Source organism: Dromaius novaehollandiae, chromosome 10 (genome assembly GCF_036370855.1).
Source record: "Dromaius novaehollandiae isolate bDroNov1 chromosome 10, bDroNov1.hap1, whole genome shotgun sequence".
In the NCBI taxonomy this organism is placed as follows: domain Eukaryota; kingdom Metazoa; phylum Chordata; class Aves; order Casuariiformes; family Dromaiidae; genus Dromaius; species Dromaius novaehollandiae.
Window position 1 is genome coordinate 16,196,085 of NC_088107.1, and position 14,980 is coordinate 16,211,064.

Here is a 14,980-nt window from a genome sequence, read left to right on the forward strand (position 1 = left end):
AATACTGTGGCGCTCTGTTCAGAATCAAATGTTCAAACATTCAATTGCATAAAAAGGAATTAACGTGCACTTAGTTTTGGATTTATTAAAAACAAGCAGTAGAATATTTTTCTAAAAATCACACCCCGATCTGCCTTTAAAATAATTTCAGAACTTTAAAATATTGAAGCAGAACATTAAGTATAACTTTAAAAGGCCTTTTTTAAAATTATATCCTTAAATATTACTTTATATTATCAGGCAAGATACGAATCAAGAATAGCAAGCATACAAAGGTGAACTTGATTCTCCTTTTGAACTCTCAATATGCACATTTTTAGGATTTGATCTTAGTAGTCCTAAACGATTATCAAATCCAGGAATTCAGTTCATATTCAGATAAAGTCTATGGTTGCAGGTTTTTTATCTTCAGAAAAGGAGAGAATTCATAATCTCAACACAAAGAAAAACCCCAAACTCCTGGCAAGTACTCTAAGTCTTTCTAAGGAAGACTGACAACACAGAGGATTCCTGCTCAGAGAAGCTGGAGCAACGTTTCTGAGTAACAATATCTGGACTTAGGTGTCATACCCTACAAAATGCAAATATTTTGATGAGAGTATGCTAGCGGGTGGAACTTAGAGGAGCTAAAGCAGTTACTATAGCAGACTCAGCCAGAGCAGTAGCAATGTTGGAAGTGGCAGCCTAAACAGAACTCCCATGGTTACTGGCATTTTCAATTTGTTGGCATTTCACTCTCATAGAGACTTTGCTGTCACAATGACTACTGATAAAGGAGTCCCACAGTATTCCTGCAGTAGCGACTCCTGGTTTTAAGGACTGATGGCCTTTCAGAGACATTCACAGTTCAGTTCCTTACAATGTGCTTTTACCATCATACCTACAAATAGTAAATCAAAATTTTCATTTTGCAGTGCCTTTAATTAAAAAACAAACAAACAAGAGCAAAATATTAGCTATACTAATGATATGTCCCTACGTAATTTTTTGCACAGTGTTTCCTTTTCAGACTCTTATCTTTAGGGCTGATAACAGAAGTTCTAGGCTCAGACAGGTCCAGGTGGGTGTTTACTGTCTCTTCTCTGCTGTCCTATTAGTCCCTTTGTTAAATGATAAATCAAGAAATCTGTAAATGCTATGGAGCATGAAATAAATGTTATTTGTCTGCAGGACAACTAGGAGACTTTATGTGCTAGATCGATGGCCCTGAGACCGAAAGGGATGCAGCAGAAAATGTTTGGGAAGATTCCAAGGAGATTGTCTACTTTCCTCTAGTGTTATCCTCTTGCTATCTTATTCACTTCCAAATTGTGCAGTTTTGTCCTTTAATTTTTTCCACAGCTTCCTTCCAAGAAGTATTGAAGCCCACAGGACAATTTTGAAAATGTTTATCTTCAGAAGTTACTAACTGAACTTACTTTGAAGGGGACCATGGCTGGCAAACACAACAGAGAGAAGTTATTTTTCCCCTATAATGATTTAGTCTTTGATGCACAGACAGATGGTCATGATCTCCTCCTCCTCCACCCATGGATTTTTCTAAAATGACACCCAAGTTTTTCTTGGCAGCAGTTAGAAAGTCTGGCAAGCAGCTCACTTCAGCTCCAATTATATTGACCACATTAATGCAAAAGATTAACAACTGAAATGTTCCATATTCAGTTAGAAGGGAAGAATTAAAATTTGCAATGAAATAAGATAAACGCAAATTAGAAACAAATGCCAGATACTTACCTCCGCCCTTTTATCTAAAGATTTACTGTGGCCCAACTTTTTCACTGAGAACTAATGCTTCTTGGAGTCATAGGGTGTTAACTCTCTCATAGCACTTCTTAAGGCACTAGCACTTAATAGACTTAGATTGCTGAGAATATCTTCACAGAGAGAATAATAGTCCTTTGCTCTGAGAGTTTTAAGGAATACTAGAGAATAACACTTTCCCTCCTTGCTCCTGGGACACTGAATCCTCAGATGGATGGTACCTCTGAATTTATTTTCAAAGCTTTTCACACTTGTCTGTACTTGTTACATAAACTCTCCTGGGCAAAGGAAAAACAAGGAATTTGACTAATTCCTTATTCAAGGGCATCTAGCTGAATGCTTTTTGAAGGACAGTACCTACCATCCCAGGTGTATTTCTCTAACGAGACAAAAATGAGGAAATCTCTCTTTCTGACAATTCTTTTTCCATCCAGTTATGGACTAACTTCTTGCTGGTATTGTGTGCTGTGGTGGTGACTTATTAGCTCCTCTCTGATAATAACTGATGTGCTAGTGACTGGTGTGCAGGTTAATACATCTCTGCAGGTACATGAGCCATCTTATATAGCTTTACCCGTGACAGCTAAATAATATCCTTCAGAGAAAGGTGTATTATTAGGCAGTTACCTTCAAAATTAGTTATTAATCATCTTTATGGCAGGGGCAGAGCGTAGAATGTCTGCTTGTAAAATTCACTGCATATGTATTTATATAAATGTAATAAAATCCCATAAAAATCGTATTTTTCTACTAATACGGAGTAAATACTATGATATATATTTTACCAAATGCACTTACATCAGTGAAGAATTTGTCTTGCAATGACATAATTTGTTGTCCTACGCAGACCATTGTTAATTTGATTATGAATCCGATTCATTTCTATGAATGATACAAGATGAATTGTGCTCAAAATGTTAACAGCTCCATGCCATATAAAAGAAATTTCTTACAGATTAAGCTGTTAAACCAAAGACTTCTGATCATTCTGTTTGGCAGAAATACCCTGTGTTTGTGTAACTCTGTTTAGAACAATTGGACTTGGGTGACTGTATACTAATTCATAACATTTGTATTTATGCACGCTACAGCAAAGTTAAAAGAATCAAGTCTCTTATTTCAGGTTTTCTGACTGAATATCTTAAGAAAATACCCAGCATTGAATCATAGATAACAGGATTTGAAAGGATGTCTTGAACGTAAACCAATCACCGGTCCAGTCCTACTTTTTCATCAGTCCTTATCTATGCCATAAATATCACACACTCCTACACTGTATATATTCATTACACAACTGCAGCTCCTCCTCTAAGCTGGCTAACACAGCTGTAGCTATAGAGTGCAGACCAGATGGCCAGTCAAAACCCTGCTTCCTATTGTCCTCTGATTCACTTTTTTATAACAAAGAAACAAACAGAGTAACGACTGACAATAATCTCTGCTTCTGGACCCACACCTTGTGTGTTTTTTGACTAATGTGACTTTTCTTTCCTCCGTCAGAAACTGACCTGTATCACACGTTCAACACCATCATACTTCCTTAAGGACTTTTTCTGCTGTTTGATTAGCCACCTCAACTAATTTTTTTCCTTCTTATTTGTGATAGAAAGGTTTACTTATAAAACCTCAATCCTTTCATCTATTTTAGCCATGTTATCCTGGGAAGGTTCTGCTGTGCAGTAACTCCTGAAGATTTGATTATTTCAGCAAATATAAGAGGAAAAAAGAAAATAAAGCTTTTTTTCTCGCTATACACGTATCATTTCTGCAATGACATACATATAATGACATGATATACATATTACGAGAAAATTCAGGAATGAAGAGTAACAGACAGCACCAGTCTGATAGTATAAAACAGGTCTGGAAATTACTCTGTGGCAGTGAGTGGAAATGTGGCCATCAACTTGAGTGGTCTGTCAGTAAGATTCACGAAGGGAATAGTGGCAACAGCAGCTAGTAAAGGAAATGGATAAAGAAGCTTGCTATGTTGAGAAGATAGGAAAGGGGATCATGTTTCTGGTGGCACAGGGTTTGGCATACTGGTGTGTCAATGCCCCATGTAACTATACACTGGTAGGGCTAGCTAAGTACATATTCAGTTTTTATTAAGGCTATAACATTTCAAAATGGGTAGTATATACAATTAGTTCCAATGTCATAGGAATACCATTAAAAATTAGTGGTCAATTATTTGCTTAAAAATTAAAATGCTAAACTGTTATTTTTAGAACCACCATCCACTGAAAGGAATTGTAAGAGCATATCTAGAAGAGACAAGAAAAAATTCACATTGAATTCACATATGGAAGCATAACATCAAAATCTCTATAGTTTTCTGCATCTACATTTTTAAGTTAGCTATTATGTTTGCAAATTCTTTGTTCAACAAGTGCGCTCCTCCAAACCAGTACAGCTGGCCTCTCAGTACAAATATGTTTGACTCCTTGATCCCTGTAGGTTTTATTGCCAATAATCTAATCACGTTTCATGAGCCCATAGAATAAACCAGTTTTTCATGGCCTCTCTACTATACCTGTTGTTCCGTTTTCACAAATAGAAGCTCAATCTCTAAGTCATTTTAAAGTATCAATCATTTTAAAGTGCAACTGTGCTAACTTGTCTGCTCAGTAGTTCTTTCTTCCTTTTAGACTATTCTGTTTGAAGGGAAGCCAAATGCTTCTCTATGGGTACCTTTTGAAAAGAGGGAAAATAAATTAATTTCCAGCACATCTGAATGATACTTAATCCTTGACATTTAGCAGGAGGAAACAGAGTCTGAGGAAGCTGAATTTTAAACCATGTTTATTTAAGACATACAAAAACAAAGAAGGTTTTCATCCAGGATACTTGTGGTCTTTCTCATTCTTTAAAATTACCCCCATGTAGAAGGCTAATGCCTACAAACTCCACACATCAGGAGGCAGGTAGCTTTTGCCCTCAGAAGATTTGAAAGAATAAAAATAGCCTGCTAGCTCCAAAGAGAATCCCCTCAGCAGCATCTCTGTCCTGTGAAACCTGTGCAGCTTTATAAAATAACTTGAGAGTTAACAACACCTGCTTATTTGAGACTGGGAGGGGGAGACGTGCCAGAGGGGAGGGACGCTGGCAGATGGTTCTGCCAGCAGCAGGGCAGTCAGCTGTGTCACCTCTGCCAGTCTTGCTGCAGAGCAAAGGGGGAGAGATGTGCTCTGTCATTTAGGGCAATTCCAGGCTGTTAACACATCAGTCAGCTCAACTCCTTTAGACTTCTCAAACACACTCTAGCCAGGATAGACACAGAACACTCATAATTTGTTTGACTTCAGGTATCTCGTTCTAATCATTAGGCTGTGAATATGTAGCAGCTTCAGCTCCCAGTGGCTATGAGGCCTTGCCCTATTGAGTCAATTATAGTAATCCAATCCCAAAGCAAAGGCACAAATTGTATGACAGCTGCATTCAAAGAAGTGTTCTAATTGCCCTACTCTGGTTAAAAAAATAGTATTTAAAGCTATGTTCCTGATCCTTTTGAAATATAATTGTTTAATAGCAGCTGGAAGTATAATCCAGCTCCAGAATTACACAAGCATGGGTAAGAAATGATGTGGATAAACCACGTCATGATGACAGGAAGAATCTTCATGCCAGCCATCCTGAACATTGCCTGGCATTGTCTATAATGAATCAACAATATATGAAGACTATCAATGAAGACTAGCATGAAATATGGCGCACACAATTGGCTCAGACAGTAGCCTTCCTCGTGGCCAGGACAAAGATATTCCTTAGAGCAAAAAAGTGCAAGACAGCTTGTTAAAAGGGGTGGATAATTCTCTGCTGTGTCAGGTTTCTGCTGGGCAGGGAAGTGAGAGAAGCTGCAAGATGAGAATACCGTAAATGATCCGCTATTGTGGTTATGCTTTGGCTATAACAGATTAGAGCAACCTGGGGAATGCCCTAATCCTTTCTACCTGGCAGTGACCCTAAAGACTAGAGTCACCCTCACCACTGTAAGGTGCTGTAGCAGATTCTCCATTAACATTGGTAGTAATAGGTGGTGAGCCCTGGCATTCTGTTTCACTCACTTTCTGCTTTCTGCCAGCCCTGTTTCTGATCTTTCCATACTAGCTGAGGATCACAAAGAGAATTCAGAAACCCAGAGAACCCTTTGAAAATAACAAAAGCCCAACAACAGTTTTTACATAAAACTGCCTGATTAGAAGTCAAGTGACATTTTTTGTAACTTATTGAAAAAGTGGATAGATAATCTTAACTCTATGAAAATGAAGATTGACAGCACTTCCTTAAACCAAACAGAATTCAGGAAGAGACTGTACAAGCTTCCCTCATGCAGTGCTGCCAACTGATCTCAATTCTAGCTTGAAAACCCCCTGCTATTTCAGCCTTGGGCCTCTCTTCCACAGTTTTTTGCTGTTTTTTTTTTTATGGCTTAGATAAATCTGCACCACATTTAGAAACAAGTCCTCTTTTCCAATGAGCACAACTTATATTAATTCTCATGAATCACTCTTAATTGGAGAGGGTTGCAGAAGGGTGGAATGGGAAGAGTGTAATTGGTTTTCAATTATCGGTAATATTAAGATACCTACTCCCATAATCTTTCAGATGTGATCCACTTCGTGTGAAATTTAAAATTAACCTTCAAAAACTAATTGTTGTATCACCACTTCTACAAACCTTGCATATTTCAGAGCATGGTCTAGGACAAAACTCAAGAATGCCTCATGGTACTACCACGACTTACATAAATTAGAGGCTCCTTGTGCTCTTGTGCTACTTATTTAGGCTCTTCTCTAGATAAAAGAATTTATCTAGAATTATACAGTGCAATCTTAGCGATACACATGAGCTTACAGAGCTTTCTGGATGGAAATAACCAAAACCCAACAAAGACTGAGGTGCATTTATGAGATATGGCACTCACTTGCCTAATGCAAATCCATATGTACGTGGAACAGACTGCAAATTCAGATAGACGTCTACACATCTTAGCCTGTAGAAGAGACAAAATTGCTGTAATGCATGAAAAAAAAAAAGAGACTGGGATTGGGGCTACTAGAGAAGGGCTAACTATGTAGAATCATCATTTATCACTCCTGCAGTAGGGATGAAGGTATAGTTGCATAGCAACTCCACAAGTTGGCACCACTGATGTTCATGGTATAGTTAGAGGATGGCACCATTGCTGTCTATGGCAGAGGGCTCAGGCACGGAAAGAATTCCTTTCCACTACTGACTGCAGCAGAGAAGCCCAGCAGGAAGCTCATTTAATTTGGACTTGAAGCTTCAGCAGACCAAGGATAAACTTTGGTGGCAATATGTTTGACATGCTCTTGCCTCTAATGTACTATAGAAAGGTGGCAGTAATTAAAGTTATGACTCATCCCTAACATTTCACTGATAAATTACCCACTGAGACTGACTTTGTGTGGATGCAAGAATTTTGGTAAGTACTTAAATTTTTAAAACATGCTTTAGAAGTTGAAATTGGGCAGTGGATGGACAAGGTAAACTGCTATCCTGCTTATAAATCTCTGAAAGGTAATATAGCAAAAGGGCTTCACGTTTTGTAAAAATCAATGTTCATTCTGTTCTCTCTCAACAAAATTGGAATGTAATAATCAAGATGTAGTTAATGGTCAAGATGGGGCTGTCCTGAAAATCTCTCTTGCAATAACTGTTATACAATAATTATCCCATTGCATATATTCTCTCTCTCCGTGTGTGTGTGTGTGCGTGTGTGTGTGTATTATAGCAGTTGTAACTTATAATAATTATCTAGGTGGCACCACATACTGTCTACTTTTTTATTGGTCTGTGTAGACTCCAAAGCTATCTGTTTGGCGTCTCTAAGCAACTGTGTACAAACTACAAGCCCAGAAAGGACCTGTCAGTCCAGCCACAGTAAACGGTTTCACCATAAAACCAGTGAAGACTTCAGTTACTTAATTATAGACTTTGCAGTCTTAATTATCCAACTTTGCAGGCATTCTGTTAACATTTTCTCTCTTTTGGAGTGCGATTTAAGCACAGAACATGTGGATTTTGCAGCAAGATTTTTAAGCCAATGGCTTTTTACTCTTGGTAACATAATGAGAAAGCACATGTAAAGAAAACAGGAAAACGTTTACACATGCTTTTCATTCCCCAGACTCCTTTTTTCTCTGGAACAGCCTTTGGACATAAATTAGAGTTCTCTAAGATACCCAGGATTCTTCTTCTCCTCCTCCTATAACATTTGGTAAGTGAGTCATTTACGAACTTGACTTCCTTTCTGATACATCATGGCCCAAATGCTCATGAGCTTTAGAAGTTCCTTCATAAATGATATATTGCCTTATAACTACCTCCAGAATGTGACAGAATCCATTTTTCTGATTTCTGTTGCTTTTCTGTCTGAGGCTGTTTTTAGGAAGCTCATTTAACAAGAACTAAATTTATTTTTGAGGGACTTTAAAGTCATATATGTATTTGGGATACCTGTTGGAAACAAATTTTTGATTTATATTGTTAAATGCAAATGATTGACTTTTTAATAATAATTTTTATAATGGAATTTTTCAAATACCTTGTGCTATAGTTAACAAATATATATATATTACACATATATATGTAGAAATACTCTCATATGTAGTGGTCTGCAATAAAAATCTGTATTTCATGATGAAGACAACAAAACAAATATAAAAAACAGAAGTCTGTCCTAATCCCAGCATACTACAAGATGGAAAAAGCAGCAATATAGGAAAATAAAAAGATGACAATAGGTATATATACATACACAAAATTAAATGAACTAATAACCTTCAAAATGAGTGGCATAAGATATTCTTCATTTTAAAATAAATATTTGATTTATGTATAGAGTAGAACCATGGATTATTTTCATGTCCTCCACATTCAGCCCTCAGCTTCTTCCCCCATGCACAGGAGTGAAACCTTCTATATTGCCTAAAGCTTTAAATATATTCAGGTTGCATCTGACAAAGTGAGCACAGTTTCAGAGTTGAACCCTTCAGCATAGATATCAGCCATAGTCAATGCCAAGTCTACTTCAAGAAGGTTTTAGCAAAAGAGAATTCTGATAGTCTTTCTATATGCAGTAAAAGGTTCCCCAGAGGGCAAGGAACAAATATATAGTGAGTGTTGTCTACATGAAAATCACATATTTAGAAATACATGTAGTCTGGTAGAAAGTTCATAATTACAGTCAGAACCAAGAAGTGCATGCGTTAAGTGCTTTCTGGTGCTGAAACAAACAGGCTGTGCACTACATGAAGATTCTGTACTGCACAGAAAAATATTCTATTCTATTGTGATTAGTTATTGTAGAAAACTATATAGTTAGTAGTCATTTATCAAGTGTACTACGACCTCCAGATACTAGAAAGACATGAAAAACAGTGGAAATGTTTTTTTGAGATAATCATAGTCTTCTTGCTCGGCGTGGGTAGAAATTCCAGACACTTCTGAAAGTGACACCTCCACAGGCAATTGTTCATTAAGAAAAATTGTCAGACTAGTATCCTCTTTACAAAACAGGGTACAACACTCGGAACGACTTCCTAAATTTTTGAAGGGTTAGCTGATGTAATAGTAAAAAACCCCTACAGTACAGGAAATATTATGTCTCTGAGTGTGTTGCTTGCAGATCGGAAAATGCTTTTGCTCATTGTCTCATCTCTTTCATTTCTAACTTCACTGGCTTTTAAAAATATATTCAGCCGTGTGAATTGTTCTGTGATGCAATTTGTATACAATATTCTATTATACTGATGTATTTTCAGAGAAAGGGGTCTTTTATTTTAAAAATCAAACTGGATCATAATGGTGAGTCTTCATGTAGTATCTCTAAAGAAACAACTCCTTTTAATCTTCACAGAATACATATATAATGCCCATAGGAATAATTCATAAAAGTAAATCACATTGACACATTCCATGATATCTTGTAGGGCCCTGCAGGGTGGCAGTGGCAGCAGCCACTTCTATTTACCATGTGTCTATTCCCCCAAAAGCTTTCTGTCCTAGTTTTAATTTGGCTCTATATCATGCTAAACAAATCATTTTGATTCCTTCTGCATTTGAGACACCATTTGATAGCTCACTGCTAATCTTTCTAAAGGTTGACTGTAAGTCAGAGGCATCAGCATCCAGTCCTCTCTGAGAAAGTTCTGTGTTCCTATAGCAGTTTTTCATGCACAGTTTCTCTGCTGGGAGTGAGGGCTTAAAATAAATGTTAAACTGACTAACATGAAGGATCATAGTACCACAAGATCATAGGCTAATTCAGGTTGGAAGGACCTCAGAAGGTCGTCAAGTTCAATGATATACATGGATGGCCAACTATCCATATTCCATGTTTATCTATTAGAAAGCCAAGAAGTGCTGGTGGAAACAATGAAGTATATAGGTATTTAATGGGAAAGCAGCAGCAGGAATAGGGATATGGTCAGATAGAGAAAGAGTTACAGGCTATGCCCTTTGCAATGAAGGAATTCTACCAGGTCCTCTTTGAGCGCTGGCTGGATAAGAAATCTTTAGAATCCTCAAGAAGAAGCTATGACTGAATGCACGCAAAGAGTTGCAAAGCATGGGTATTCATTCATTCCATGATGTTTGAATGAAGAACCGTCTGGAGAAGCCAAAATAGTCAATGCTGGTGACTAGCACCCTGTGCCTTTCTAGACATCTTCCCAGGCCTAGCTCTGTGAAGCTGAAAACTGAGGCTGTCAACATGTAGCAGTAGCTTTGGAGCTTTCTGCACTGTGCACTGCAGTACTATTTGCAGATATGTAAGCTGTCTCCAGAGGTAATATCACTATAAGCACCATGATACATCCAGATTAATTAGGCCACCTGATACATCTACACTTTTTCCAGAACTCTAGCTATTGTTTATTTAGTATTAGGAACAAGATGGCACAGATGTTATCAGGGACTGATAGGCCTTACTGGCCCTGACCAGCCTCATCTGGGGCCTCCACCCACCCCTTCCCATGGGCCCAGGAGCCCTACTTAAGCTCAGCCCCAGGCTATTAATTCCTGCCTGAGCTTTGCTGTAGGAGTGTTGGTCTCCAGCTCAGCTACAGCCTTATCTGTGCTTGGTTATATACCCTGTTGATCTGGACCTGCAGACTGTCTTCCCAGCTTGACCTCAGACCTGCCTTATTACCATGGACCTGCCTGGTGATCATGGGTCTGTGTCTGACCCTTGTTATTGTTGCTGAATCTGATTCTGAGCTGCAGATTGACTTCAGATCTGCCTTAGCACTGCGAGCTTGCCTGATGATTTGAACTCCCCGCTGAGCCTGGCTGCCATCCCTGGCCCTACCTCACTTGGATACTGTGGGACTGGACCCTGTCTGGTGAGGCCCCTTCCCTGCCAGCTCTGTTACTGTGCTTGGCTCCTGCCTCTCTGTCCCTTAGGGAGTAGCCAGCCCTTGCTGTGCCCTGACAGACATATCCTAAATGTCACTCAAGGGGACTCCAGGAGCTCTATTAAAGTACTGAATAAGACTTAATCCTATAGGCAGTAAATTATTTTCAATTCCCAGACTGACCAGAGCTAAGGAACAAGTGCCTTAACACTGTTCTCTAGCAGCATGTGAAGGATGGCCTTTGTAAACTAGGTAGGATTTAATTCAAAGGGATCTAAACAGTGATCTTGGCAAATTTGAGATGTAATAGTCAGATGTGCAGGCTCATGCTAGAGGAGAAAGTCCTGTCAAAGATGAGCCCAAGGGTTTATCTTCTAGTCAGGTACGAATGTCCTTGTGCAAGCCTACCCAAAATAATGTGAGGTGTGCAAGGAATACTGAGATTAATAGCCACTCTTTAGCTTTGAGTTCATGTCCCAAGAGCAATGCATAACAAACCTGTTTACCTTTAACAGTAAGATGTTCAGAGTCACCCCAGATCCTCACTCCTGGTTCTGAGAAGCAGAATATACTGAAGAAGCTCAGGTGAGAATGATAATCAGGAAAATAAAGATGTTTATGAATTATGGTACACATGATATACCATAGTCAGGTAATGGACCGTAGCATGCTACAGCAGAATTTAATTGATTCAGCACTAAGAGGGGTTCTTAGGACAAGATCGCCTTATCTAAGTGGCTCCAGGGTAAGGAAAAGCAGTGCTGGGGTAATTAAAAATAAATAAAAAAGAGGAAAAAAGGAGAGAGAGAGAGAGAGAGTAAAGCTAAAGCAGACAGAGATCTCTCTGTTGACAGCGGGTCACTCCAGTACCCACTGCTGTGGACAGGACGGTGGCCCAGACAGAAACTGGTGATCTGGATAAGGCATGTTTCCTAAAAAGGGTTTTACATGCACACAAGCATTGAAGAGGATGGCAAGCTCTGTGCACAGCTTGCAACAACAAAAGGTGCCAAGGACCTAAGCCAACATACCCAGGTGAACTGGTTTGGGACTGGCCATCAAACAATCATGCACAAAAACTCCTGATAGCAGAAGGTAACAGTCTAAGCTGCAATATGACATCTGTCACACTGCATGTGATAAAACTGTATGATAAGTAAATGTGGTAATACAGACCCTCATTTGAAAAAGCCAGTAAGGAGCTGTTTAACCTTAAATATTTGTTTAAATCTTTGTAAAGTAATGTGTTTGTGTTCTGCTGACTGTGCTTTAGTGGGAAGCCTTGAAACAACATTACAACTCCTATCATAGTACTGTGGGTCTTTTAAGACTTTTTCTTTTGTGTTAAGAAATCTGTATCTAGGCAGAGCAAGGCTAGGTCAGACCAAGAGGGTGGCCCTGAGCAGGTTACAAGGCCAGTATCATGAATATCATAACATAAAGGTAACAGTTCTGGTATTCTCTTGTATTATGCATGTTTAGTTGCTAAATACCAAAGCATCACTGTGTATCACTAACTGTTAGTCTGAAAAGCAATCCCACAGGAAATTTGTATCAAGAAAGTTCTTGTAGGATTTTTTAAACTGTTTTCTTATCACTCAAAATAAAGCCTCTCCTGTGGAAAATAAAAGCTGGAGACTTCTTTCAAAGTTGAACTTTAGCTATTCTATGACCTGCTTTTCAGTCTTACATCTACTGTAGAAATTACAGTTCTGAACTTGTTAACCCTCTTCTGTGCTGTTTGGGGACTGTATATTCTATAACAGAGAGGTGAAAAATATATTCTGAAAACGTGAAATGCAAATAAATAACTTGCATTTTATTTATAAGCTACAACTACCATATAGCTGTAAAACTTACTATGAAAAAATGTTCCGGTTTTCAGAGTTGTCCAAGAAATGACCTTGTCTCTCAAACTGAGCAAAACAGTTTTATTTTTAGATATACATACCTTCATACTATCTAACTGTTCCGGCTTAACCACCATAAATGTGATACACAAATACACAGCTGCAGCATAAAACTAAAAATGCCCAACAGCCTCCCTGCCCCCAATAGATCTTACTTAACTGATATTCTAATAGTTCCTCTTTTGTTATTTGATGTAAGGAGAATTTAAAGGCTATATTGATACTGAGTTGCAACATATGTTTTACAATGTTTTCATATCAGGTAGAAGATGTAACCACAGAAACGGTTTCTTTTTAAAATTAATATGTATTTAAAATATCAGTTAGAGAAAAACTGGGGGAGTGGGGTTTTACAAAGGAAATTAAATTTCTGATCTCTGCATATGAACAATTATTTGAAAAAATCCTTGCTTTCACAGGTAACAGAATCCTAAGGTAATTTTTAAATATTGTACAGCTGTTATGAAATGTAGGCCATATGTATACATTCTAGTAATAATATTACAGGTAAGTAATGTTTTAAATATATTTCTGGTAAAGCTTGAAAACTTTTTTGTACCTGCTGTATCTATCCTATAATCCAAAATTAACATACATTCATATAGGTATGCAGAATATCACCCACTTGTAGTTTTAAATGTTAAGTTACTTAAAAAACTTTTTTGCTATGCCTTTCATTGGAAGATCTTCTAGTTTAGTTCCTCTTGGCAAGCTTTTCAGAGAGGTTGTTGTCTACTCTCAGTTTACATTTGAGACAAATGAGATAAAGAAAACTAAAGCAACCTGTACAAAGTTACTCAATTACTGACAGAGCTGAAAGCCCAGAGAGAAAGCCCACAGGTCCACTGAAGAGCAACATAAAACCCTGAGCAGGGCAAGAAAACTCAGCAGGGCAAGATTTCCCTACAAGTCTCCTATTTCTGCTACTGAAATATTTTCATAAACATTAAAAATAGGAAATAGTATCATAATATTTAAAGCTATGAAGTGGAAGCCAGTATTCAAGCTTATTTATGCAACTGTAGCATTTAAAAAACCTTAAACTGAGTCTGACACTAAAAAAAAAATTTGCAAACCATACCATAATTCTTGCCCCCAGCGATAAAAGTATGTTTTGAACTTCAGCTTGGGTTAAGCAACCTCTCAATTTTCAGTTTGAAACCAGGACCCTGATGGCCATACAGTGCTCAGGTCTCTAATAACCATCACTTCTATATCACTGCTACAATGAATGTAAACTTTGGAGTTGCCTTGAGCTATATAGCTAATTTCAATTTTTTGTGTAGTTTAAAAAAGAAGGAGGTAATACAAAACAAAGTTAGGAAGAAAAATCTCTCAACTTTGAAATAACAATTTTTCTTACAGAACTTAATGGAGAATTTCCACATATAATAGGAATTATTCTGACAGACTGATGTTCATGCTGGAAACATAGAAGAGAAGCTGGATGGGCTATACTTCAGTCCTCCTTTGAAGCCAATAGCTTCATATCCACTGACTTCAATCAGAGCAATATTATGGCAAGTACATTTTATAACTTTTTTTATTCTGCTTTTTCTCTATGGAAGTCAGGTTTATGCAGTCACACCGCTGGTTCATCCATTTCTGTCTCATTTTTCCAATATCTCTGAAATACATTTTCCAATTTCAATCAAATTTGACAGAGGGGTACTTGTCTCAAAGGTACAAAACTCCTGCAGGTTTCAGGAAAATAAGGAACTGGGTAGAAAAGAGCACCCAGCATCCTCCTAAGGCAAATGCAGAGACAGACTGACCTTTAACCATTCTGCTTGGCCTGCCCAGCAACCTGTGGTTAAGGAGCTTGTATACAGTAGCAAACTAACCATGAAACCCTGGACTAAACACAGTATGTTCATGTTGTAAAACCTCAATTTTACAACTAGAGAGATGGTGATGTAGGAAATA

General features: G+C 37.9%; 1 long non-coding RNA gene across 1 annotated transcript in view; it reads left to right on the forward strand.

Moving 5' to 3' along the window:
- Positions 1–14,567, forward strand: part of LOC112991162 (uncharacterized) — a 33,893-nt gene extending 19,326 nt beyond the window's left edge. The window contains exons 3-5 of the long non-coding RNA XR_010390852.1: positions 7,916–8,005; positions 11,660–11,729; positions 14,420–14,567. This is a non-coding gene — a long non-coding RNA (uncharacterized LOC112991162). The remainder of the gene's footprint in view (positions 1–7,915; positions 8,006–11,659; positions 11,730–14,419) is intronic.
- The last annotated feature ends 413 nt before the right edge of the window (positions 14,568–14,980 follow it).